The following is a 26,323-nucleotide window of genomic DNA, read 5'->3' as shown; positions in this document are numbered from 1 at the left end:
TACCCACAAGAATGGTAAACGTTTGTAAAGTGTAAGTGTTGTGAAGCACTCTCATACGCTGATGATGGAGAATAAATTAGGACAGCTGCTTTGGAGTACAGGTCATCAGTTGCTATGAAATTTTAAATGTACATGTACCATGACCCAGCAATTTCACTTCTCTGTATCCAGAGAAACAGTTGTACTACTGCACAAAGTGGTACGTACAAAGATGTCCCAGATTCCTATCAATTGATGAACAGATACATTGTATTACACTCAAATAAATTGTAGTCATATGACAAGATAATATGCATCAGTTAAAAAGAATAGGGTAGGTCTAATACATACTATTATGGGTAGCTCTTCAAAAATATTGAATGAAAAATAGAAGTTGTAAAATTACATAAGTATTTTATTTATGCAAAACAATCATTTTTTAATACAAGTATATCTACTTCAATGTAAATTTATGGACAGAGTCTAAAAGAATATGTGTCATGATTAGCAATGAGGAGATAGTCAATTATTTTTTATAATATGTACTTATTATTCATGAAATTAAAAATTCACTGTCACTAATACCGACAACAGCAAAAAAAAAAAAAAAACCATTGGACCACAAAATACCAACAACAGCAAAAAAAAAAAAAAAAAAAAAAATCATTGGACCACAACGCTATCTCTTTCCCATGAAGCCTTCTAGTTCTCTCTGTCAGAATTCCTCAACCTCTGCTCTCCAGGTTCCATCTGGGCCAGGCATGTCTGTTCTAGCATGTTCCACAGTCAGTCTTATACTAGAGTTCATTGTTTCTGTGTCTGCTTCTCCTCTGGATTGTAATCTCCTTGAGACCTGGAGCTATGTCTGTGTCATGAACATTGTTTTCCAGTCTTTACCCCTTTCTGGCAATTTCCCTGACTTAAGTCCAATCACAGGTTACAGTGGTGCCCCCTAGGAACTCTGCTTATCAGATGGTCAACTAACCCAAGTTGGACCAATTAGGGTCCCTTCCTGGAAAATGAAGAATTGGGGTGGAGAGGAAGTTAGGTCTGCAATATGTCAACTGCCATGTTTCCAATTAGAAGAAGCAGAGAAAGCTGTTATGGAGAGGAGAGAGAGAAGAATGAAAAGATATAAGACAGGAGCAAAGAAATGAAGCCTGCTGTTGTTTGAGACTCTGATTCTGGTTTGCTTCAGCAACATCCTTGTACCTTTAGATGAAGGATATCCCTACATCTTTATAATAAATAGCCATGTTTTTGACTAACACCTCCAATTGGTTTCTGTTGCTTGTAGCCAGAAGAATTCTAATTAATAGTGAATAACAGTTTGCTTTTCAATCTCCCGCGGCACCTACCTCATAACAACCTGTTTCCTAGTAGATGCTCAATACATATTTGCTAAATTGGACAGAAGATGTCATTCATTCCTCCTTGCAGGTGCTCGCCCAGCCTCTGTTTGGAACTTGCAGTGCTTCTAACTCATCACCTCCCGAGACACCCCATTCCACTAATGAGCAGCTCTGACACCTCCACAGTGGTCCCGTGGCCTCTCTTTATCATGGTAACTCTGCAAACATAGGAAGTCTTCTCTTTCCTGAAACATCCCCAGCTTCACCAACTGTTCCCCATAAGGCACTATTTCCAGATCTTTCTTTCTCTGATAACAGTCCTCAGGACAAACTCCTGTTGGTCAGTGTCTCTCTTAGATTAAAGTGCCCCAAATTGGCTTTTCAGACCTCAAGCTCCTGTGGCCTATGAGTGATAGGCAGAGCTGCAGGAGCTCACAGACAGACTCCACAGAGCTGAGAACTGGTAAGGGGCTGTATTATTTTGCCGAGTATTTAAAAGAGAATTATTATCCATAGGGAACCAATTGGAAATTGTCCTAATGTAGAAACTCTGCTATTAAAAGTGTGTGAGTATGAAATTTGTTAATACCCATAATTTGGTTTGCTGATGTGAAACCCCAAGCACGAAGTGTTACTACAGCACAAAGCACACATCTCCCCAGTCAATCCCACAGTCCCTTTGTGACTATGAATCACTCACACTCAAGGGGCAGCTGGCATTCCTCTAACTTGGAATTGAACTGCAGACTTTGCAACATCAAGTGGCAAGTAAGACTGCCAGAGCATCCTGGAGCGGGGAGGATACCTTAGAAGGGATCAGCTTGTTTAATCCCCTCATTTTAGACATAAGCCACCTTAAATCCATCCTGGAACAAGTAGGGCATTAATAAATAAATAAAATAAAGTAAATTTTACCCATGAGGAAGCAAAGACGCAAAGCGGTCAAGTGGCCAACCCAAGAGCATGCCGTAGGTTGGGAGTGGAGCTAACACCCGCCCATGTAGGTCCACAGTTCTTTGCTCTGCACCTACCCCCTTGGGAAAGGAAGTCGGCATACTGTAGGGGCAGCCTCTAGGTGCTAAGAGGCTTCTCATCTTCCCCTTGAGGACAGCAGGTGTAGACCAAGGGCCATTTGTTAAAAGCCAGAAATCTAGGAGCAGCTGAACAAAACAAAGCTTGCAATTAGGGAGCATACGTCAACCACACTGCCCACCCAGAACTGGTTTCCCAGCTGACCCTCCTCCCCAAGGGCACCCAGGAAGTCAGATCAATATTAGAGTTAAATTCTTCCCTCTTCTTAAAGGCTGAATTTCTGGAACTGTAAGGAACAGCAATCGATTAGAACACAGTCTGAGCTTTATACGCATTTACAAATCTCTTGGCTTCTCCATAGACTCCTGAATCTCACTTTATCCTGTGGTAAGACTTTAGGAGGCTGGAAGAGTTGTGTCTCAATGCAATGGTCAGACAGAACACGCCACCCCCTTCTGTGATGACTTTCCCAAGCTCTAGCATCTCTGGTCCGTGGAAGATAAATTCATGTATTTCATACTGGGAACAATCAAACCCTCGCCCGTAGTCATCACACAGTGACCTGGGCATAGTGAGAAGGCTTCAGGCTGTTTGCAATGTGCAGATGAGGCTGAGGAAGAGTCCTGGTCAGCCTGAGCTCCCCAGAGTGGCTCAAGGGTGACAGAGACAATCCAGGTCCCTGGAGCTGAGTTTAGGTCCCTCGGGAATTGCAAAGGTCGGAAACTTCATTTTCTCCCTGAAAAGTGAAAGACACCAGAGGGACACTGTAGGGCTTGAGGAACACTTAACACCACACAATGGAAGTGACCAAGAAGAGAAGAGATGACTGCAAGAGCTGGACGAATCTAGAAGGACTGGACAACACTTCAAGCCAGAGAGTTCCATCTACAGGAAAAGCCATGACTCTGGCCCCACACCAGCCTCATACCTCCTTATTGCCCACTGGAACTTTCAACAAATAGAAAACCTCTTTAGTTGGTGGCTTTGCTTGGATGCCCAGTTTCCGATGCCTTTCAGAAATAACGTTTATCTGGCTTTGAAGGTCTTATTCTGGGGACATTTCTTATTTTCCTTCTTTCTTCTTTCAAAAAGAGAAAGAAAAAACAGCAGCTTTGACTAGTCTGAGGGTGACACGAACGCCTGATTTTTATGCAATGTTGCAAGTGCCTTTCAGCAACACAATGGCAGGTTCCTTGACAATGTCATGCGTCTATTCAAAACAACCGGCATGCCAGTCAGAGGCCTGGGTGTTTGCACAGTGCTTGTTCTCTGTAGTGATAAGGCATGTTAGATTTTCCCATTCTATTTGAGAAATAATTCTGGTCTTTTTTTAAGTCCCCTGCCTTTTTGATTATTTTTTTCTTGCCTCTTTGCTGAACAATAGGACCTGTCCCTATTTGATTCCTTACGTGATGCTTGTGTGGTAACAACTTGAGAAAGAGAGAAAAAGAGAGTGGGGATGGGTTGGGGGTGCAGGGCAGTGGGGAGAACGTGATGGCTTAACAGTCCCTGCCAGGTGCTGGCCACAAAAGGGCCGGCATTAAGGAGGGGCTGGGAGATTAGTGCTGATAATTTTGCTCGGCTGATTGGTCCAGCTCCTTTTGTTGGAACCCAGGGTTTGTCAGAGGATGGGCTAATTATCAGGCCTTCCATTCCCCTGTCTGGTCTACCACAGCAAACACTCTCTCTCCCTTTAGCAGGTGCGTAATGCCAAGAACGGAACGTCTGCTTCCTGCCCCTGCTGGAAGCATGATGGATAAAAAGGGAAAAGGAGAGCAGGGACCGGGATAAGTGTTGGGAGGGTATGAAGCCATCTTGTTTTGCAAATGGAGATAAAAAGCCCCAACTGCGTTCTTACCCCACAGGATCTCCAGCTGGGATGTGCTGGTTCTAATTTTCATGTCTCTAAACACATTGCCTTCCCAACCAGGGTTATCAGTCAGTGTTGGCTGTGTAGTAAGCTACCCCAAAACTTACTGGCTTAAAACAACCCCCAGTTATTTAGATCATGATTCTTCTGGGTAATTCCATCTGGGCTGGGCTAGGCTGATCTCTGGGCTCACTGACATACAGGAGGGTTGTCTGTGGGGCTGACTGGCCTGCCCAGGTGGCTCCACTCACACGTCTGGTGCAGGCTGAAGCTAATGGGGTGGCTGGGTCATGTGACTCATAATTTAGCAAGCTAGCCGGGTGGCCAAGTTCCAAAATGAGCAAGAGGGCAACACCAAAAGCACACGAGCTTTTCAAGCCCCTGCTCTGTCTTTTGCGTTAATGATGGCCAACTCAAGTCAAGGAGTGGAGAAATTGACTTCTGAACTCCACCACTGCATCAGAAGCTAGAGAAAAAGAATTTGTGGCTATTTTTCCTTTTGTCTGCTACAACTTGAATAGCCTCTTCCCCCTGTCCCCTTATCACCCAGGAAGATGCACACACTAAGAATAGATTGAAAAAGCTTCAAAAGAGCTTTCTCCTTGAACCCAACATCCAATTACTCTCATGTTGTTCATTTTCTTTGTATTTCTACTAATGTGTGCCTGCTGTTGTTTTGCTTTATACCCTTTTCACTTGGTAGAATTTCAGAGCTGGCCTAGCCTCCTCATTTTGTGGATGAGGAAACTGAGGCCCAGGGAGGCAAGATAATGTGTCTGATGCCACCCATCCAGCCATTGGAATACCTGAGGTCCCAGTCCCCCAACTCTAAGCCCAGGCACCTTGCTCCCATGGCCAAATACCTTATGACGTTATCGTGTGCCTTTCTTCCACCACACGAAACTAAATGAATGCCTCAAAGTTATGTTTGAGGGTTTTGTGCCCTGCCTATTACCTGAAAAGGATTCAGAGTGGTTTTCACATGAAAACACAGCGCAAAAGGGAACAGAGGCTGTTGGAGGGATGCAGAAGCAGTATGTGTTCTCAGACCTCTGAAATGGATAGATTACACCACCTGGACTGCTTTACTGAGAGTTTTCCAGCAGCTGAGGCAAAAGAGAGAGATTCACTGAGTTACACAGGGTTTATCTTCTAACAAAAGAAAGAATACAAACTCACTTATTAGGACAATTCAGTTTTGCTGGCACAAAACTTGAGTAGATATTTACCAGATGTAACTTTGTCTATGGAACATCGAGCGGCATTATGGACAGCGTCCTCCATCATAATTTCCACATCACATTCATTTGCTGTGCCCCTCGCCTCCTGCCCCGCAGTACCTGGTGTGGTGTGGTGACCACAGTGGGTGCCCAATCAATGCTGTGGGCTGATTGGTGTGTGGCATCAGCCGTTTTGACTCCTCACCAGGAGTGGAGTCTGTGGCCCTGGTTGAGTGAGTGGGGCTATTTGGAAGGCTAAATTAATTGATTTACTATCGATTGTACTACAAACCTCTCTCCAATATCTCTAGAATCCACAGCTTCCTCCATTGAAGAAGCACTTCAAATTCCGTCTGGGTTTTATCTAAGCAGAACAGATTTGTAAATCGCTACATAGACCAGACCAGAGTTCCAGCCACCACCTTATTATCTACTCATGAGTGGCGCTGAGCAGATTCTTTTACTTCTCTGTATGACTACCTGTTCTTCTCCCATCCAGGTACTTTCAGGATCAATGGACGTGATATAAGCGCAACTCTAAGTGCAGTGCAGATGGAAGGAATCTTAGTGATACTCTCAGACTCTCAGTTCAGAGCTCAGCTAAATTTTCCCTCTTTAGTCTCAGGACTTGAATATCTGATTTTACTCAAATCAAGTGGTTTTTGGTAACATGTATTAGAGAAAAAGGGAAGAGAGGCTAAAGAGTCCCTATGGGACCAAACTACCACTACCATAGCTGGTATTTGTCTGACAGTGCTTCGCAGGGTTAGAGGCCCCATCCTCCAGCAGTGGGATATGGTGTATGGCAGGTTCCTCCTCTGCTACAGCCTGTGTCCTGCTCTGTCACTTGGTCTGGGGCTGTGCACCTCAAACTCTGATGTGCATGTGAATTCCTGGGGTCTTGTTAATATGGGGTGAGAATCTGAATCTATATTAAGCTCCCAGGGGATGCCAATGCTCCTGGTCCAGGAACCAGGTCTGCGCACAACTAGAGATGGAAGAATCAGCACCACACTGATGCAAGGGACTCATTATGCAGCCTCAGTGTGTCCGGCTCGAAAGGCACTGTCTGAACAGGGAATGCAGCTGTGGTGGGTCCTACATACTCCTGCACTTCAGGGTAGATGAGTTAAAGAGGGGCCTAGAATGTGGAGAAAGTGCTTTTTATCCTCGTATATCTACCATAACCCCAGGGTCTTTCTAGGATTCAGGATGTGATGAGGTAGGCATGAGGGTTACAATTTTCTATTCTACCCTGGCTGTTCCACATTTAAGGTGGGAGAGGCACAGACTGTTGAGCAATCTGGCTTCCCACCATGTTTAACCAACAAATGAAATCGCACAGGATGTACTCTTTACTAAGCACCTTCACATACATTATCTCACTGAGTATCTACTGTAGTGTAGATGTTTTTGCTAACCCCTGTTTAGAGATGAAACAGGCACAGAGAGGTCAAGCAAACATGCTAAGGTGACTCAGCCACGAAAGGCAGGTCAAGCTTAAAGTCTGATCCTGCTTTCCAAAGTCTACTTCTTTCTAAGACACTGCATGAGCTCAAAAGTCAATAAGCCAGAGAGCGGCCCATGAGGAGCTCCTGCCCAAGGGCCTAGCAGGCGGCAGCAGCCAGGGGAAAATCTATCTCTCCATTTAGAAAAGAAAGGACAGACAGTACACCAGCCCTGTGTTTCTTTCCCACTCCACGACAAGCTACCTCAAGCACAGCAAGCGCAGTTGCACACTGAATGTCACCAGGGACAGAGAGGGGAGTGTACCGAGATACTAATCAATTACTGAGGAAACTGACAGTCTGGGGGTTTTCACTTAAAAAGAAGTTAAAATATGTCACTTGCTTTTTATTATTTTTTAAGAGTGCAGTTAGACATGGGGAGTTTAGCATGAATAACCTCAGATTTATGTGCCGATCAGATGGATCCTTAAACTTCCTAAGTGCTTAAAGTGTACACATTTTAACTTGAAAAATTACCAGGTTTGTCTAAAGAAAAATTTTCAAACATAAAACACAAAGTTCATTTGAAGAGAGAAATTCTCCAATGGAGTGAACCCAGCCTGTCATAAAAAAGTTAAGCCAGGCATAAAGGAAAATGTCATATGTGTGGGAAAACCAGCTGTCTCTCCTCTCTCCTCTTTTTTTTTAATTTTTATAACCTAGATCAGATTATGGGAGAATATATGAATGTCTGAGGCAGGGCGTCAGGAGGGCCACAGGAGAGTGAACCTTACTCCCCTGGGTAATGCTGAGCTCTCTCTTGGAGAATGCATTTTTTTTAAACTTCTAAATAAAGTACTCTAGAGTGGCACATTTATAACCAGCAAAGAATTACTCAAATAAGAAACGCTGTCAGCTATTTATTTGAAAAGCTTTTTTCCTGAAGGAGAAGGGGAAAAAAATCTCTCCACTCTTCTCCATATGTCTTCAAAAGGTTTGTGGGTGAATTCCTTCCTGGCTTTATTCTTCTCCTTAGGAGAGGAGCCTGTCTCCAGGCCACAGGATTATTTCTGTCCCTCTTTCTCTCTCTCCTCTACTCCCAGCAAAACAGTCTATCTACCTTCCAGGAAAAAGGGAAACTCACGAGAGTGTGCTGGAGATGGGAAATGTGTAAGTGTATGTTTGTAGGGTGCACAAAGGGTTCTTTGTCAAATTCCTGCAATGACACCCAACCAGAAAGAAGGGAGAGAGGGATGCAAGGAGGGAGGAAATGATACAAACTAGAAAGGAAGAAGCAGGTGCACCATGAGGACTTATTTTTTAAAATAAAGAAGAGGGGAGGCAGAAAACAAGAAGAGAATAAGTTTTTTGTTTGTTTGTTTGTTTTTTGAGATGGTGTCTCACTCCATTGCCCAGGCTGGAGTGCAGTGGCACGATATCGGCTCACTGCAACCTCCGCCTCCCGGGTTCAAGTGATTCTCATGCCTCAGCCTCCTGAGTAGCTGGGATTACAGGTGCCCACCACCACACCAGGCTAATTTTTGTCTTTTTAGTAGAGACGGGGTTTCACCATGTTGGCCAGGATGGTCTCGAACTCCTGGCCTCAGGTGATCTACCTGCCTCAGCCTCCGAAAGTGCTGGGATTACAGGCGTGAGCCACCGCATCCAGCCTAAGAAGAGTTTGAGAGGAAAGGGAAGATTAAGGAAACGAAGAGGAGCTCCTAGTCTATGGGAGCAACATGGGATTGAGGGCTGGGTCTCAATCTTCCAGATCGTGCTGCCTTTGGAGAAACTTTTCCCTTTTGGTCCCATTTCTAATCATGCCTGAAGTGTGGACTCAAAGCCAAGAGTGGATGCCATTCGGTGTAAAGCTGCTGCAACTCAGACTTGGTTGAGCACTTCCCTTTGCCGAAAGTCCTGTATGCAATGGGGCAAGCTGGGTCTGCACGGTGGCCCCAAATGAAAGGAAACAGGGATGGACTTGTGGTCATGAAAATGCCAGAAAAGACATTCACTGGGAATAGAATAGAGAGTTACACTCTGTTGAAACAGCAATGGTAATTGAACCGAGTTCTTTTTCTTCTTAGCAGGTGTCACCTAGGCTGAAGTAGACACCCAATTAGCTGATGCCTGGCCAGTGTGGTGAGACCACTATGCTTGCCCACTGCCTTCTTGTCCCCTATGTCCTGTTAGATTCCTGCCAATTTCTCAAATTTTCTCCATCATATACCCCTTCTGGCCAGGACTGACCTCCTTCTCTAAAAGCTTTACTTGTGTTTCAGAACTGGCACCTTATCCCATTCTGGGCTGTGTTAGTTATTTGAGTGCACACCCCAGGCCAAGGCTAGGCAGGTTCATTTTTGTATTTCCCACAGTGTTTGGTGCAGAATAGGTGATCGATAAAAAGACTCAGGAAATTACTAACACTATAGCCAACACATTAAGAGCTACCAGAGGGCAGCCATCGCTTCAAGCACATTCTGTGTGTTCCCTCGAATTCTCACAGCAACCCTGTGAGGCGATGCTATAGTTTCCCTCACCTTAGAAATGAGGCTTCTGAAGTGCAGGAGTTAAAGAATGTGCCCAAAGTCATTCAGCTTATAGGTAACGGGGCTGGGATTTGAACCCAGGTGTTTGGTGCTGGAGCGGTGTTTTTCAACAGCTGTACTACCTCCCTTGAAAGCCTCACTTGCTACACATGGTCCAGTTGAACAATTTAGTAAACATTTTTATCATGTTTAATAGTCCAACTATAAGGCCATTCATTAGCCTTAAAAATTATTATTATTTTTTGGTCATGTTTATGTTGTGCACTCCCACTCAACCCCTGCCTCGAAATGCACAACAAACCAACCCTGCTTGATTCGAATGTGAGTCTGCTAGGCCCAACACTCTTTACTCCTTTTTACTTTGTAACATTGGACATGGAGTCGGAACAGCACAGGAAAGATCAGTGTTCCAAATTTGTCACTTATTCACCTTGCAGAGTTATTATTGAGAATTCAATAAAATGATATTGTCACATGCCTACAAGAGAGCCTAGAACAAAACTACTCATGATGATGGCAATGGGAAGTGCATCATAAGGCCATTGCGATTAGCATCCCTCTGAGATCTGGTATCTCAAACTCCAAACCCATGGAGTCAGCCCATATTGCTGTGTGCAGCGTGGGGCCTGGGCGTGTGTGGAGCTCTCTGATTCCCAGGGATTCTGAATCAGACAGACCAGCATTCACATCCAGGCCACTGGTTTGTGATTTTTTTTTCTTTTTTTGAGATGGAGTCTCACTTTGGCATCCAGGCTGGAGTGCAGTGGCTCAATCTCAGCTCACTGCAAACTCCGCCTCCCGGGTTCCAGCAACTCTCCTGCCTCAGCCTCCTGAGTAGCTGGGACTACAGGTGCCTGCCACCATGCCCAGCTAATTTTTGTATTTTTAGTAGAGATGGGGTTTCACCATGTTGGCCAGGCTGGTCTCAAACTCCTGACCTCAGGTGATCTGCCCATCTCAGCCTCCCAAAGTGCTGGGATTACAGGCATGAGCCACCATGCCCAGCCTGGTTTGTGATCTTAAACAAAGGATTTACCTCTCTAATCCACAGTTTCCTCGCCTAAAAGATGGGGGCATGGCTGCAGCTCTCACATGATTCCTACAAGGGTGAAGGGAAATGACACGCTTTAGTGGCTGAGGACAGACCATGCGGTAGCCAGCGTTCAATAATGTCAATCATTACTTTTTGAGCCTGAACAGAGGGGAGGACACAGAGGAGGCGCTCTACAGATGCTTGTTGATCAACAGGTTGGTTCCTTATAAAGCCTGGACTTGCAGCTCTTCCTTCAAATAAGTCTGCTTGAAGGAGCCAACTTTACTAAAGCGGGGGGTGGGATGCAGCAGCTGTCAGTGCAGGCTAAGGGAGGCAAGGAGAAGGGAAAAGGAGATAGTAGAGAAGAGAAGGGACTCATCAAGGACACTCTGTGCATTGTCCTCGGCCTAGCCTGAGAGTAAGCACTTTCTGTGGGCAGGGGCTGCCCTGGCTGTTTCTGTTTCTGTGTCCTGCCAGTGACATGCAGAAGACACACACGCAGGTGGCTGTTGTTGATGCTGCTTCTCATTCACCCACCACGTCTCCCCAAGGCGAGCTGCTCGGGGATCTGCATTCCTAGCCTGGCTCTTCAATGTACATCCACCTCCCCAACTAAGAGAAAAACATGAACCATTTGCTGTCGCAGAAATAGTCCTGGTCAGGGAGTTGAACAACTTGAGTCTTCCGGACACTCACAGTTTCTGCCATCCATGGGTCACTTGTCTCTACACAAGAATAGCCAGCAAATTCTCTGTCCACCTTACGAGGTTGCTAGAAAACTCAAAGAGGATAACATGGGAAAGAACTTTAGAAGGTAGAAGAAGCCATTCAAAAGCTAATGCAAAGGACTGTAAATAAAATCATTATTAGGGTATTACAATACTCAGCGAAACCTGTGGACCTTATACTGCTCCATGAGCTGTTCAGCTGCCTCTCTGATAAGAGTATATGTAAGCTGACATAGGCAGGCTTAAAGTGGTCATCTTTGTGAAAAACTAAGAAAAGCACTGCAGGGAGAGGGAAGAGTATGTGCAAAGGCCCTGTGGTAGGGAGGAGCTTTGGATGTTCCAGACACTTGCAGAAGACCAGTATAGTGAATATTCACCATTTGTATAGTAAACAGGGCATAGTTGGAGAGAAGTGATGTATAGCTTAATAACATTGGATGAGTGAACAAATGGATTGGTGAGTGAGTAGGGTTGCTGGAGGGGTCTTGGGAACCCCATTTGTCTGACCCTTTTCTAGGGGTTCACATCTCTGTAGCACCAGTGAACACTTCCGGTGGCCTCATCCTGAAGGATCTGGGGTGTTGCCTGCTCTACTGGCAGAGACCCCCTTCCAAGCTCCAGCAGCCCACTTGGCGATCAGACATCAGCTGGAAGTTCTGGCCTTTTCACTCAGCTGCCCTTGTCCACACTGCCCACTCCAAGAGCCTCTCCTTTCCTCCTGCTCTGCCTCCCTCAGGGGACCACTGCCGTGTTTATGAAAACTGAACATGTCATTCAAACCAGCACCTCTGGCCTCGTGAAGCCAAAGATCAGGAGCCACTATTTTTACCTCTCCTTTCTGTCACTGGACTTTACAAGCAAACGCTGGTCTCCCCCTTGGCAGTTCCCGGAACCTCGCAGACAGTAATGAGTCTGGGGTTGGTGTTAAGCTCAGATGTCAAACAGAGTGGCCAGGGCCTCCTGAAACGCCGAGAGAGCCGCGAGCTTCTCCCTCTACAAGGTCAGCTTGTGTGTAACACTTCATTAAATTGCTCAAACACTGAGCCGTGTCTTTAACCAATACCTTTAATGTCATTTTCTGCAGACTTAATAGAGGAGCATTAGCATACCTGTCAAGTCTTCCCATTTAAACTTCGAAGCAAGTGAAGTTTAAAGTGCGTCCTTCAGCCCACAGTGGATTTAGCTTCAAACTTTAGTTTAAGAAAAGAAAAGAAAAGAAAAAAAAACCAAGAAGGAGAAGGAGGGGGAATCCTCTGTGGGGCTATGTGATGAATTAGAGGATGTTATCTTATTGCAACCTTCCGAGTCCCTCTTCCTGCCTCCAGGAAGTATACCTAGGTTAAGAACAGTTGGGGGCATGCCTCAGTGTTTACTATGACATGACCTTTCCTTGTGTCAGATTTACAGACTGGAACAGAGTCCCGGGAGGTCAATTAGTCCATTCCCCTGCCCCCTTAAATTCATGCTGCTCGGAGTAGGACATAAAGCACTCTGGTTAGGCATAAAAACCAAGCTAAGGAAGGTGATATGGCCTAAATATTTGTGTCCCCTGCAAAATCCATATGTTGAAGTCTAATCCCCAGTGTGATGGAATTAAGAGGTGGGGCCCCTGGGATGTGACTAGATCGTAAAGACTCCATTCTCATGAAGAGAATTCACACCCTCATAAAAGAGACCCCAGAAGGCTGGCTAGCCCCTTCTACTGTATGAGGACGCAGCAAGAGGTTGTAATCTATCAGGCAGAGAGAGATGCCTCACCAGACACGGATCTTGGACTTCCTAACCTCTAGTACAGTAAGAAGTAAATTGTGGTGTTCGTAAGTCACCAAGCTTATGAAATTTTTGTTACAGCAGCTCTAACAGACTAAGGCAGAGGGGTATGGGAAGGATGCATTCTTGGGTGCAAAGCTAATTTGGATCATTTGTGATGAAACTGAGGCTCCTTCTTTCTGAGTGGCCTGGATTGCATGTGTGCACAGCTCAGTGCGTGTGGATAACTACATAGCTCTGTTCTTTGCCCTGGTTGGGGGAGGAAAAGGAACTACAGCAGAAGAGGAAGCCAACAGGCAAGGGCTGGCGAGAGGGTCAGCAGGCCTTCCTAGTTTTTTAATGAAGTTGCTGTTTCTTGGGTCAGCCCTGAGCTCTTGAGAGACAGGCCCAAGGAGTTAACTCATAATAGAGCCTGCCCTCTGGTCTGGGACCCTCACATAAGGAAGGTGTCTTAGTCCATTCAGGCTGCTTAACAAAATACCATAAACTGGGTGGCTTATCAACAACAGGAATGTATTTTTCATGGTTCTGGAGGTTGGGAAGACCAAGGTCAAGGCTCTGGCAGTTTTGGCATCTGGTAAGGGCACTGCTTCCTGGTTTATACAAGACTTTCTTGCTGTGAACTCATCACATGGCAGGTGGGGCAAGGCAGATTTCTGATTCTCTTTCTTTCTTTCTTTCTTTTTTTCTTTTTTTTTAATTTGAGATGGAGTCTTGCTGTTTCCCAGGTAGGAGTGTAGTGGCGTGGTCTCGGCTCACACTGCAACCTCCACCTTCCGGGTTCAAGTGATTCTCCTACCTCAGCCTCCCGAGTAGCTGGAATTACAGGTGTGTGCCACCATGTCTGGGTAATTTTTTTTGTACTTTTAGTAGAGATGGGGTTTCGCCATGTTGGCCAGGCTGATCTTGAACTCCTGGCCTCAAGTGATCCGCCCTCCTCAGCCTCTCAAAGTGCTGGGATTACAGGCTTGAGCCTGATGGCTCAATCTTCCCAGCCTAATGGCATTAATCTTCCATGAGGGCTCCACCCTCATGACCTAATCTCCCCGCAAGGGCGCTTGGGAGTTAGGATTATAAATTTGGTGTGAGGGGAGTGCACAAACATTCAACCCACAGCAGAAGCGTTCATGAAGAACATAGTGATTAGAATGTTCCTTTAATCTGTTGGTAGTGGGGAATGTCCCTTTCAATACTCCTGTTGCCATGGAAGGGCAAGACCAGGACTGTGTGCTCTGTGATCTTGGTTGGACCAAAGAACAGGCATTCGGCCTTAGAAAATCTCATCTGTGAAATGGGTTCATCTATCGGGAGAAGATCAGCTCTCACAGAGCTGAGGGTAGAGTGGGCCTTGAGTACTCAGCATTAAAGGCTTGGCAGGAGTTAGGAAACAGGATAATGAATGTGCCTCTGTCATTAAGCCACTAATCGTTAATTATCCCCCTAGACATCACATAATGTGCTACCCAGGCAAAAATAAAATTGCTTGAACTTTTCTACCGAGCTCTAGTTTTAAATAAATTACTCGCGTCAAAACTATTTACCAAAGTGAGTAATTTTAGATATTTGTCAGACTTCATAACATGCTTTAATTAGTGCCAGCTAATAAAGTTCTCGTGTAATTAAGCATACATACATCCCTGTTGTTTTTTATTTTGAATTTTTGCTTACGATAATTCTTTGAAATGATTTGATGCCTGGCTTCTGGAATACATATATGTGCATGGAGGTGTGTGCCTTTGTGTGCATATGTTTCCAATGTTACTCCGTAATGAGATCCATGCAATTAAAGCACCCACTTAATTATTAATGCTGCAATTAAGGCAAGAAGGAGGAGTTTCTCTTTCAAAAGTGGAAAGTTGATCTCTGGCTCCCAGTGCAATGGGAACTGGTGCAGACTGGCACTCTCACCCACTTGGTCCCAGAAGGCAGATCAGACAGCGTGACTTGTGCCTGGATGCCCTTAGGGAGCAAGCAGGTCTATAAGGAGCCTGCTGGTTTCCCTGACATGCTCCGCCTGAGAGGCTCCAGAGCGAGGATGGCAGTGGTGACAGTTCACTCCCAGCTCAGAAACCTGTCACTTGGAGATCAGCGTTTTAACTACCCCCTGCCCCTCAAGAAAAAAAAAAAAAGGACACCTTAATTTACCCTTCTGATTGGCTTGATAGCTGTCAGAGTGACAACCTGTCTCTGGCTGAAAGGGACCTGGTGTTAGTTCTCAGGCTGGCTTTGTGTGCATTATATGGTCTGCTTGCTCCTGGAAACGGCAACACTGAGAGCGCTGAACTGCACCCTGGTATCTGCTCTTCCCCAGCTCCTGCCTCCCTACTCATTGGCCATGGTGTTCAGGGCCAGACAGGCCAGAACTCCAGATTTTAGCAGGGAACCATGACTTCTCTTTCCCCCATGCTTGGTGTACCCAGTGAAAGCTTCAGGACATAGATGGACCCATCCAAAAATATTCGACAAGATTGCCCATTGCCTATGTGTTTGAGATAGGGCCACCCATGACTCCAGCACGTGGATGCCTCCAAGAGTTAACTGGGTGTCCTACGTAAAGCCTAAGACTTAGTTTCACCTTCACATAAGACTATGCAGTCCTTGCACTTTCTTCTTCTCTCAGGAAATGAGTTTGATAACTTAGGATGACAACAACATCATCTGAGAAGCTGCTCTTCCCCAAAGGGCTAGTATGTTCCTTAGTCTTTGTAAATCCATGCTTTTTTATGTTTTGGTAAACATTAAAAAATCCCAGACCCTTTAAAAGCCCTAGAAATTCTAATACAACTTTCATACCTCACTGAGAAGCCCTCATATGTGATTGACAGTTCTTCTTCAGAGTCTCTTCATTAAGATTTTGTCAAAGTTTGCTGTCTGTAGTTTGTGTTTATAAACTAGATTTTTTGTGTGTGTTCTAAGTATATTTTAGGATTTCTTTGCTTTTTCAAACTACGCAATGCTTCCTTAGGGCATATGTATACCTTTCCCTGCCCTGCACGTCTCAGTTGAGGCACACTTACAATACATAGCTAGTAGCTACATGGGGCTATTGAGCACTTGAAATGTGGCTCGTCCTAATTGAGCTGTGCTGTAAGTGCAAAATACACCCACAGACAGTATGAAACAAAGAATATAAAGCATCTCAATAATTTTATATTGATTACATATTGAAAGAATATAATTTCATCCATGTTAGGTTAAATAAAATATATTGTTAAAGTTAACCTAACCTGCTTGATTTTACTTTTTAAATATGGCTGTAAGAACATTTAAAAAACGTGGGGATCTCTGTATTTTTATATTGGCCAGCACTGATCTAGAGGATCATGACAGCTTCAGACACCTGTTGTAGCTGAGGACAGATGGGGTCGCCCTGCCTTGGCCTTGGTTTGGTCCATCTGCTACTCATCTGCTGGCCTTGGACATATCTCTACTTCTCTGGGCCTCAATTCCCTGAGAAAGTTGACTATGTAAGATGGCCAATGAGGTCTGGTCTTGTTGTATAGAATAGGATTGTCATCTCGGGGTACCTTACAGGAGGGGATGGATTCTCTCCACTAACTTTAGAGATGGAGCCGTCATTGCAGCAGAGAAGGGTCATAGTGACCTCTGGCACTTCTGATTGGCTCTCGGTTGCCTTGTACCTTTTCTTTCTAGTCACCTGGGGAATTAGACTCAAGCTCCCAAAGGTATGGCCATATGAACTTCAACCTCTCTACCCTAGTTCTCTCATTCCATTTTGCCAGGGCAAACAGCACCTGCGGAGGGACACACCTGTCCTGTCCTTTAACCCATGGTGATATGTCACTGATCAGCACAATTGGCTCTAATAGTTCCCCAGGTGGATTCCAGAGAGCAATGAGCAGAACATAAAAATCCCTTTATTATTGCCATTTCACTTTTATATACCCATCAAGCTTTCATATTTAATCTCCTACATCACAATAGCTGATCATTTTTAACATTTGACATTGATAGAGTGCCCACTGCTATTATTCTGACATACTATAAAACATTACACCCATTTGCAATAGAAAAGGCCAAGAATCAATACCCAGCCCCATTTTCCACTGTGGCTGTAAATCACGAAGTACCTAACAAATTGGTTTAAGTAGAAGAAACTTCAGAACCAATGAATGGCCTGACCAATCCCCACTCCCTGTTAGAACTGACAGGGACTTGGAGGCTGAGGGTAGGAGAAGGGAGGAGGGGAGAGAGGGCTGGAGGGAAGCCAAGCTGCTTCATAAGGCAATCAAGATTCTTCAGGGACAAGAATTGTCCCTCTGTCTGAGCCTTAGAGACACCTACAGAGAATAAGGACACCTGTCCTCTGCTCATGTCTGCTTCGGTCTTGACTCATAGCAAGCAGCTCCATGTCAGGAAGCTGGTGACTTCCTAGTTCCTACCCCATCTTTCTACAGACTCAAAGTCCCACTATGAAGATTATCAGTCTATTTTGTCAGTTGTCTCATTCCTTGGAACAACAAGACATTAAAATAAAGTATCTTTTATTTGGCTATTTAATCAAATTGACTTCAGGATGAATTGATCAGACAGGAGTTAAGAAAAGTCATAAATTTAGGCATTGCTTAAAATATGTAGGGTAAAAGGTTGGGCTAAATATTCAGTCATTATCTTTGTATTTGAAGTGAACGACATTTTAAAAGTGTAAAAGTTTAAAATATTCAGAACATTGCCTTTACTTTTTATTCTTGGGCATCATCTAGATCCAGTCTAAGGCTGTGATGATTTTGTCGGGCTCCATTGAAAGCTTCTTTCAGTCCAAGTTGCCTGGTTGAAAATACATGAACCTGTGGTCTGACTGAGGGCAGTTGCTGGGATGCTGGAATGTTCTAATAGCATGAGGACCTGGCTCCAGGAGAACAGAAGGGAAAAGCAGCTTATTTATCAATTTATTTTCAATTCAGGACTGGATTTCTTATAGAAGCCTGGTATATGAGTGCACACATTTACCTGACTTTTCTGCAATAGGTACACTCTTAAAGTCACACATAGGCCAGATTTTTGCAGAACAAATTCCTTTCTTTTCTATTAACTTACATTATAATTTCAGAAATGATTTCCCTGCATTTCAATTAGCAGTGAGTGATTCTTTACATTGTCTGTCTTACTCAACCTCTTAATGATCCCACATAAGATGAAGAACTTTTGTAAAAAGGGATTCTTTGGAAAAGGAACACACCCCAGTGATTTGTGGATGATTTCGGTCCTATTTTGCGCATTGGAATGACATAGGTGGGAGCTCACTGGAAGCAGATTTGTAGCCGTTCTTTTGCAAGCTTGGTCTAGTGCTAAGAACATCAGATTGTGAGTGAGGAGGTTTGAGTCTCATCCTGCTATTTCCCAATCGTGTGAATCACAGGGTAGATATGATATATGACCTTTCTACACATTTTGTTTTCCGTTTGTAAAGTGGGGATAATAATTCTTTATCTCTTTCATAAGATCCACAATGAGGAAATGAGATAATGAAAGTAAAATAATTTATTATTACTGTTATTACTGATAAGGCAATAATAATAATAATTATAATATGTGATGAGAAAAGAAACAAGATAAACCATTTTTATATTGGTTCTATTTTGTTCCAGTGGAAGCAAAACACAAGAAACTCAAATCTAGGTTTCTCAGTTTTGTACCCTGAGAATTGGAAGTCAGGAAGACAGTCAGATCCGAGTGAATTTTAGAGGACCTCTAAGCCTTAGAAAATTTTTGACTTGTGCCACGTATTGCTTTTTCTTTGAGTGTATTTGGGTATATGTTAATATACTCAGTCGAGAAACATGTATTGAGTGCCTACTCTGCGCCAGGCCTTGTACTTTTTCCAAAACATATAACAAAAGCAGGCAAGATAGTGGCCCATGCCGATTGTCTATAGATGAGGTTCTCAAGCTCTCTGTGCATCAGAATCACTTCCCAGGCTCAACCCCAACCCTTCAAAATCAGAATTTCTCATGGTGGAAGTTGAATGCCTATATGTTGACAGATTTCCCAGGTAATTCCAACATTTGGGCCACCGGTTTATATGGAAACACCCTATCTATCAGCCATGACCAGGAACCATGCTTCTCCCACCAACTGTGGTTTTCAGAGTGGGAAACTATGTTGAGATTCCCTATTTCTGTTTTTCCTAAAATGGGAACATGACTAAAGGCCGATGTGTTCAGCTGGTACGTGACCCCTGCAGGGATATGGACATGGGCCAAGTCCTTTGTTCTCAGCCTACAGTTCTGCTGCTGGCTTGCTCCAAAATAACCTGGTTTGTCTGGCATCCTGGACTGCAGCCCTCCTGTCTGTGGGCCCAGAGGATGACCCAGAAATCCCATTGTTCCTTTTATCATCAAGCATGGGTTGGTTCTCTTTGGACTAAGTCTCTGTTTAGCGCTTGAGAAAGAGGAGGGGAAAATCAAAGGAAGAAAGGGAAGGAGGTCTAAGTCAGCTCCCTGGTGACTTAGCCACATTGTTCTCAGAGCTAAAGCAATACTCCAAATACTGCACACTTCTATTCGCCTGCAAAAGAGCTTTTCCAGAGCACTTTTCCCTCAGTCATCACGTGTGAACCACCTCTCAACAACACTATGAAGAACCTGGGGTAGATGTCACAACTTCCGTTTGATGGATGATAAAGTTGAACTTCAGAGCAATGCAGTGACTGACTTTGCAAATTGAACAGGCACATGATCCCTAGGGTGAAGACAGTATCAGTTTTTATCACCTTTGTACCCCTTAGCATATTTCTATAGGAGAACCTTGAAAATACTGTATTTGTTAAATTAGTGAATGAACAAATGCAAAAGAAAAGCAATCAGTTAGAGCTGGACCAGCATCAGACTCTCTCCTCGGTCTAGGGCCTGATGACCTGGAGCTCTCTAGCTTCACCAAAGAAAACTGAACTGAGGACCTTCCCCTGTCCCCTGCTAACCCGCCCCAGTGAAGTCTTATCATTTTCAATAATCGTGTTGCTTCAAAGGTCACTGGAGCCTTTTGCAGTCTTCTCGTGGTGGGCCCTGAGTGGCCTTTTTGATGGCTGTTTTTACTTTTTACCTGAGCCTCAGTGAGGTTTGGCAAGCAAATTTTTACCTTGCCTTGTGGTCCGGACTTTCTGGATGGGGAGCTATTCTTGTCTCGCACTTGCTACTGATGATTTTGCAATATCATGATTTCGGTGAAATGAAAATACATCTTATTCCCACAGAACTGTACAGAGCCCTTTGATGGGAGCCAGTTTTGGTAGTGTTGTAGTTTGGTAGAGTAGTGTTGAGGTGAGATGGTGGCAGAGCTTCTCAAATGAAAAGGTCTTAGAGGAAAGAAAGGGCAGAGAGCCTATCAGAAGTCACCCTGAACTGCCCCCTGCCAGGGGCATTCTCAGCCCAGCCAACCCCATACATCCTCCCGTGGCCAGGAGCTTTTACTTAGCACTGAAGTCCATTTCTTGAGCTGAAATGTAAGTTGCATTTCTTCTTGCTCAATCCTCAGTAAATTTGGAGAAACTGCCCTATATTTAAGCTCAGAATGCTGGAATACACAACCAAGCAAAACTGTAGAATATCATTCCTGAGAGTGCTGGAAGGAAAGATGAGAAATTTTTGCCTCTTAGAGTTCAGTGAGACGCAGGCTTGCCTAGAGGCAGGGGCGGGAGCAGGTGACCTCCTGCATACCCTCGGCTGTATCCAATTTTCTGTGACACAAATCCATCTCTAGCAGCAAGTTTCAGATGGCGGGAGGACAAGAGGCAGGAGCCCAGATCCTGTCCTGGCAATGAGGAGGACAAATAAGTTGCAGCCATGGAGTCGTGCAGACCTTACTATGAAGGAGCCAAGGGGCCAGACAGTACTAAATAATTCTGTTTTTCAGACACATTTGAGCACCCCAATCTGCCCTCAGTCCCTCCTTCCACTTGGCCCAGGTGGCCAGGACCCAGGCTGCCTCCTGTCCTGTCAGAAGTGACCCTTTGATATCTGATCTCCCATCTGCTGGGCTAGGCATGTGGAAGAGACAGCTGGCACAGCCCCTCCCGGGGGACTGCAATTAGGGGATATTTAATCCTGTCACCTGGTTCATTTACAGTGATGGATTTGGGCTGGAGCGCTCAGTGGCGCCGAGAGGATATTGGATTACCAGGGCCCATCCCCTTCAGCCCTCAAAGAGAGCTGGTCCTCCCTGCCCCTGCACCTATCTTCCCTGGCCCAAGGGTGAGCCACCTGGCTCCTGTGAATTAAGAGCAAGCACTTGCTTTCGGTCCCCTCCCCAACTGCTGATATTTCACCTGAAACCACCTGCAGATGTAAAAACATCCATGGGATTTTCACCCCCATCAGTGCCCCCTCTAGCCCCTGCTTATTGTGGAGGTTCTGACTTTCAGATTCTAGAGCTCAAGATTTCCAGTGACTCCCGTCTTTTCATTTTCCAGACTCTCGATGCTGGGAACTTTGCATTGACTGTTGTTTATTTGGGGTTTTTTTTCTGAACCACAATACCAGTCTAAATTTACCTAATTTGTCCATCTTCAGGCTAGCTAAGAATACTGGAAGGAGATAAGATTGGGACTGAAAGACCTGGATTGAATGATTTTTATCAAGTCACTTCCCTTCCTTGGATCTCCATTTACTCATCAATAAACCAAGCAGATTGGATTAAATGTTCTGTAAGGTGCCTTCTAGGTGAGGAAGAAGTTGGGATAAGTCATAAGGTGAGGAGTTTGGACTAGACAATAGGAAAATCCCAGAGGGGAAACCAATGGGGTACATCAACCAAAGAAGATGCTTGTTAGAAACAAATTCAATGTGGAAGCAGAACTAGCTGTCTGTAATAATTTTGAGGTGGCCTCAGTGATTTTAAGTGACCCCCATGAGATAGTTTTAATCAGTCTTCTATCCCCTCATCGGCCTGAGTTTTTAAGGAGCCCACACAAAAGAGGTAGCCTCAACTTTCTGGACTTTCCAGTTCGATATATGTTAAAGCACTCGTTCAGGATGGTGGCCAACTTCTCTATGGGCAAATTCCATGTTTCAGGAGAGGGGAGGAGTCTGCGCTCACATGGGAAGTTCCACTGCTCTTAAGATGTTGCACAATAGCTGCCACCTCCCATGAGACAGGCCAGATATCAAGCCTTTCTGGGGGTCAGCGGGTCATCACATCATTTCTCTGATTCAAATGGTTCAATGGCTTCTCGTTACACTTGGAATAAGATCCCAGTGCATTACCATAGTTACTAAGCCTGTGTGATCTGGCCTTGCGATCTTCTGTCTTAATTCTCCTCCTTAATGCCCTTTCACTCCCTGCGTTAGGCCAGTGTGTGTGTGTGTGTGTGTGTGTGCGCGCGCACGCGCGCCTATGTGTGCCAGCACGTGCACACATCTTAGAGTTTCCAGTCTTGTCCCTGCCTCAGCAGCTTTGAGCTTGCAGTTCTCTCTCCCTGGAATACCCTTTCCTTAGTTCTTGATATGGCCGGTCCCTTACTGCCCTTCAAGTATTGGCTCAACTATTTCCACTTCAGGGAGATCTTCCGGGACCTCTCTCTCTGTATCACTGTTTATTCTCTTAGTAGCCATATGTTGTCTTGTATAAAGTAAAGTTGCCGATTTTCTTTATTTTTCCTACTTGAATATAATCTTCATGACACCAGTTAACTTTTTTCTTTTGTTTAAAGTCATATTCCTAGAATATAATTTTAGCACCTAGAATAATAGCTAGCATATCGTAGTAGTATAATAAACATTTGTTGAATCAATGAACATGGAGTTCCTATTGTAGGGTGAGGACTGAGGCCACATTTCTGGATGTCGTTTGATGAAGGCAGATTGTGAGCTAGGCTCAAAGCCTCCTCACCGCCCACCAGCACCACCAGCCCCAGTAGCAGGTGTCTGTGCTTCCCACCTCCAACCTTGAGGTAGAAAACAATTGTCCCCCTTGCTCTGCCCTCTGCTGACCTACTCAAATGACCTGTTCCTAAGATGATCAAAGGGATTGGAACAAAGACTCATAATCGAATGAGTTCTGTGTCACATCCTGGAAATGGGGGCACTTTCAGAGTGAGTACAGCCCCGGGAGAGAGCTCTTGAGATCAGCAAAGCTGCTGCCTTCAAAGGGTTGACGTGAAAGCAAACGGAGAAGCACTTGAGGAGAGAGGATTTCTCTCCAAAGAGGGGAAGCACTTCAAGCCCATCACCCCACCCCTCTAGCCACAGAGATGAGTGTATGCCTGTGTGTGTGTGTGTGTGCACAAGCCTGTGTGTTGGGTGTATGTCTCCAACAGAGGAACAGACCATCTCTTGCAAGCACTATGGGCTCTCAGATATCTTTGCAAATAGTCAGTGGCCCACTCCCCTTCTCCACCCATAGTGTGGGGAATTCTGTGAATTTTGTTTATCTTGCCAAGGCCTCCCATTAATTTCTTGTTTCTCCAGGAAGCACCCCAATTAACGTCTCCTGCCTCTATGGTTTTTCTGACATCCATCAACATCTGTCAGAATTTGAAAATGTGACTGCTTTTAGGTAATTGGATACATCATCTTAAGACATGTTCAAAGGCATGTGCTCTGTTTTCCGTTCCATTTATAAGCTCCTTCAAGGCAAAATCTATATTTTGTTTTCTATTTGTTACCCTCTCCACAAGAGTCCTAGGACAGAATTTTCCTCAGTGTGCTTGTTGTCTGAGTACATTTTTGTAGTGTGAGAACCATTGGATGCTGATTTTATTTTACTCATTAATTTATTTAAAATATTTACTGAGGCCCATTATGTGGCAGGCACTGTGCTTAGTGCTGGAGATTCCGTGTTGAAGCTCACAGTCTGGGGCAGAGATGGAAACAGACACAAATAACTATAATACAATGTGGTAAGTGCTATAATATAGGTACTGTATACTCAGAGTGCTACAGGAACTCAGGAGGGAGCTTATGAAATAATTTAGTTAATGTTCCAATGTCTAAATGTGAATGTTTAAATAACGTCTTTCTTTCCTAAGTGCTTCTTGCTTTTCATGGCATTTTTTACTGTTTGTTTTCTTATTTGCTGATTCTAGCGATCCCGTTAATAAGCTTTCACTCCACAAACTCACCCTTATACAGAGTAGGTGCTCAAGAAACATCTCCCAAAAGACAGAATAAGTGAATTGGATAGTCGATGTTATTAGCTCTTGTTGACAATTAGATAAACTAAATGTCACAGAGTGATTTGCCAAAGCTCATAAACACACATTAAATACCTGCTATATGAGGGCCACTATCTACTATGCTACCGCAGATAAAAGAAAGTACAAGTTGTGTTTCCACCTCCTTGATCTTTCAGTCCTTTTGGTAAAACATGAGGTGAACCACGGATTGTTCAGTAATAACAGAGGAGAACAAGAGCAGCTCAGGAGAACAGCACGAGGCAGTGCATGGTTCACCACCGAGTGAATGGAGCAGACGAGGAGGACCACAGGAGGCAGGTGAGGTTGCTGGAGACTGGGGTGGTCAGGAAAGGCCTCACAAGAGAAGTGGAATATGAACTGGATCTTAAAGATGGGTTGCTATAAACTGAAAGAAAAGAGTAGAAAAAAAGAGGTAGAGAATAAAAGATATGTTCAAAGGAAATAAAATCCAATAACCCCTGAGCACCTTGGCCAGCTCCAGATTCAACAGGGAGGCAGCCCTCAGCAGTTGTGTCCATCTCTGTCTCACCACATCTCAGCTCACGTGTACCTGCAAATTCTTCCCAAACAGCTCTTCACCCCAGCCCTCACCTGGCAGCTGCCCTGTGGGTGTTAACTTATTTCCAATCCAGACCTAATTAATTGTTTAAAAAAAAAAAACTCCTGTCTGGGCGTGGTGGCTCATGCCTGTAATTCCAGCACTTTGGGAGGCCGAAACGGGTGCCTTCACCTGAGGTCAGGAGTTTGAGACCAGCCTGACCAATATGGTGAAACCCTGTCTCTACTAAAAATACAAAAATTAGCTGGGTGTAGTGGCATGCACCTGTAATCCCAGCTACTTGGGAAGCTGAAATAGGAGAATTGCTTAAACCCAGGAAGTGTAGGTTGCAGTGAGCCGAGATCACGCCACTGCACTCCAGCCTGGGTGAGAGAGTGAGACTCCATCTCAATAAATAAATAAATAAATTCCTGTATACTCAACTTTGTTGCCAGTGCCCTAGACCTCTTGCTCTAATGAAACACTCAGCTTCCCCCTGGTGGTCAGGGCTTCCTCTGTGTTCTCTCCATGAGACACTCTTTTATTCTCCCACTCACCTAGTGTCATCTACATAAGGGAGGGGCTGGGGCTCAAAGTCCTACTTCTCCACTTGTTTCTGGATCATTATTCTTTCTTTTATGTGGAAATGCCACATCATAATTTGAGGCTAATGGCATCTGCTAAGACCCTTCTCTACCTCTATTCATTGATGCCCTCTGTCAACCTCTGGTTCACTCTGAAAAATGATGTGGAGGATGACACTTCTGCTTAGGAATGTAATAACTATCTTTGGTGTGCCTTCCCAATCCTTGGTCACCCTGCTTTTCAACTACTGCCTGATACAGGAGTGTGGTCCAGAAACTGTTTATATTATATATCCCGGATCCCTCATCCCTAGGTCATAGGACCCAGTTAGACTCATGACCCAGGAGGACCAATCCAATCCTTTCCCTAGGAGTTGGGAAAGGAGACCAAGAGGTTAGTTTCAATCTGAGATGGTCCCTTGAACAGAGGAACAGCAAACAGGTGAGCTGTATGGTAGCCATGTTTGGCCATGTGCACATGAAGTGGGGAGACCAATCTGAAGGAAGGTGGAGAAGAAAAAGGCAGATGTGCAGAGAGAGGCACCTGACAGCTTTCTAGTCCATTCTGAGACTCAACTGCTCCTCCTCCATGTCCTTAAAATATTCCTGTGTCTTTGGAATAATTCCCACCTTCACCCAAGCTTAAGTAGCTTTGTTTCAAATTTTGCTTGTTTGTTTTTGATACTTACAACTAAAAGAACTTTGCTAAAAAATAAAATCAAAGGTGGATGGAGACAATTGTGATCAAGTGTTGAAGTTTACAAAGGTAGAAATGACCCAGTTAAAACAAAAGGGCACTTTTGCTGCCATTTGATTACCTATCTAATGGGAAGCACGGTCATTATGGAAGAAGAAGTGTGCCTTGTGGTTTTAGAAAAATGGTAAATCATAATCTGAAAATCTTCCACTAGAGTCATCTAGAAATGTTTAATATTTAAACAAAAGCAATCTTGTTTTCTTTCTCAAGAAAAATGTTTTTACATGAATGAGAAAACTAGGACCCAGGGACTAGTTTGACTGATGTTGCAAATGCCCTGGAGGGGGTGGAATGGGAGAGATTTTTGTCTT

General features: G+C 44.5%; 1 long non-coding RNA gene across 2 annotated transcripts in view; it reads left to right on the top strand.

Moving 5' to 3' along the window:
• Positions 1-26,323, top strand: part of LOC129525561 (uncharacterized) — a 565,073-nt gene that overhangs the window by 389,153 nt on the left and 149,597 nt on the right. The window contains exon 4 of one of the 2 annotated variants that reach the window (XR_008669950.2): positions 24,289-24,446. The exons of the other annotated variant lie outside the window; for it this stretch is intronic. This is a non-coding gene — a long non-coding RNA (uncharacterized lncRNA). Of the gene's footprint in view, positions 1-24,288; positions 24,447-26,323 lie in introns of those variants that run through there. 2 annotated transcript variants of the gene reach the window in all.

Source organism: Gorilla gorilla, chromosome 9 (genome assembly GCF_029281585.2).
Source record: "Gorilla gorilla gorilla isolate KB3781 chromosome 9, NHGRI_mGorGor1-v2.1_pri, whole genome shotgun sequence".
Classification (NCBI taxonomy): Eukaryota; Metazoa; Chordata; class Mammalia; order Primates; family Hominidae; genus Gorilla; species Gorilla gorilla.
The sequence above is the reverse complement of the archived record's forward strand: the minus strand, read 5'-3'. Positions and strand labels throughout refer to the sequence as shown.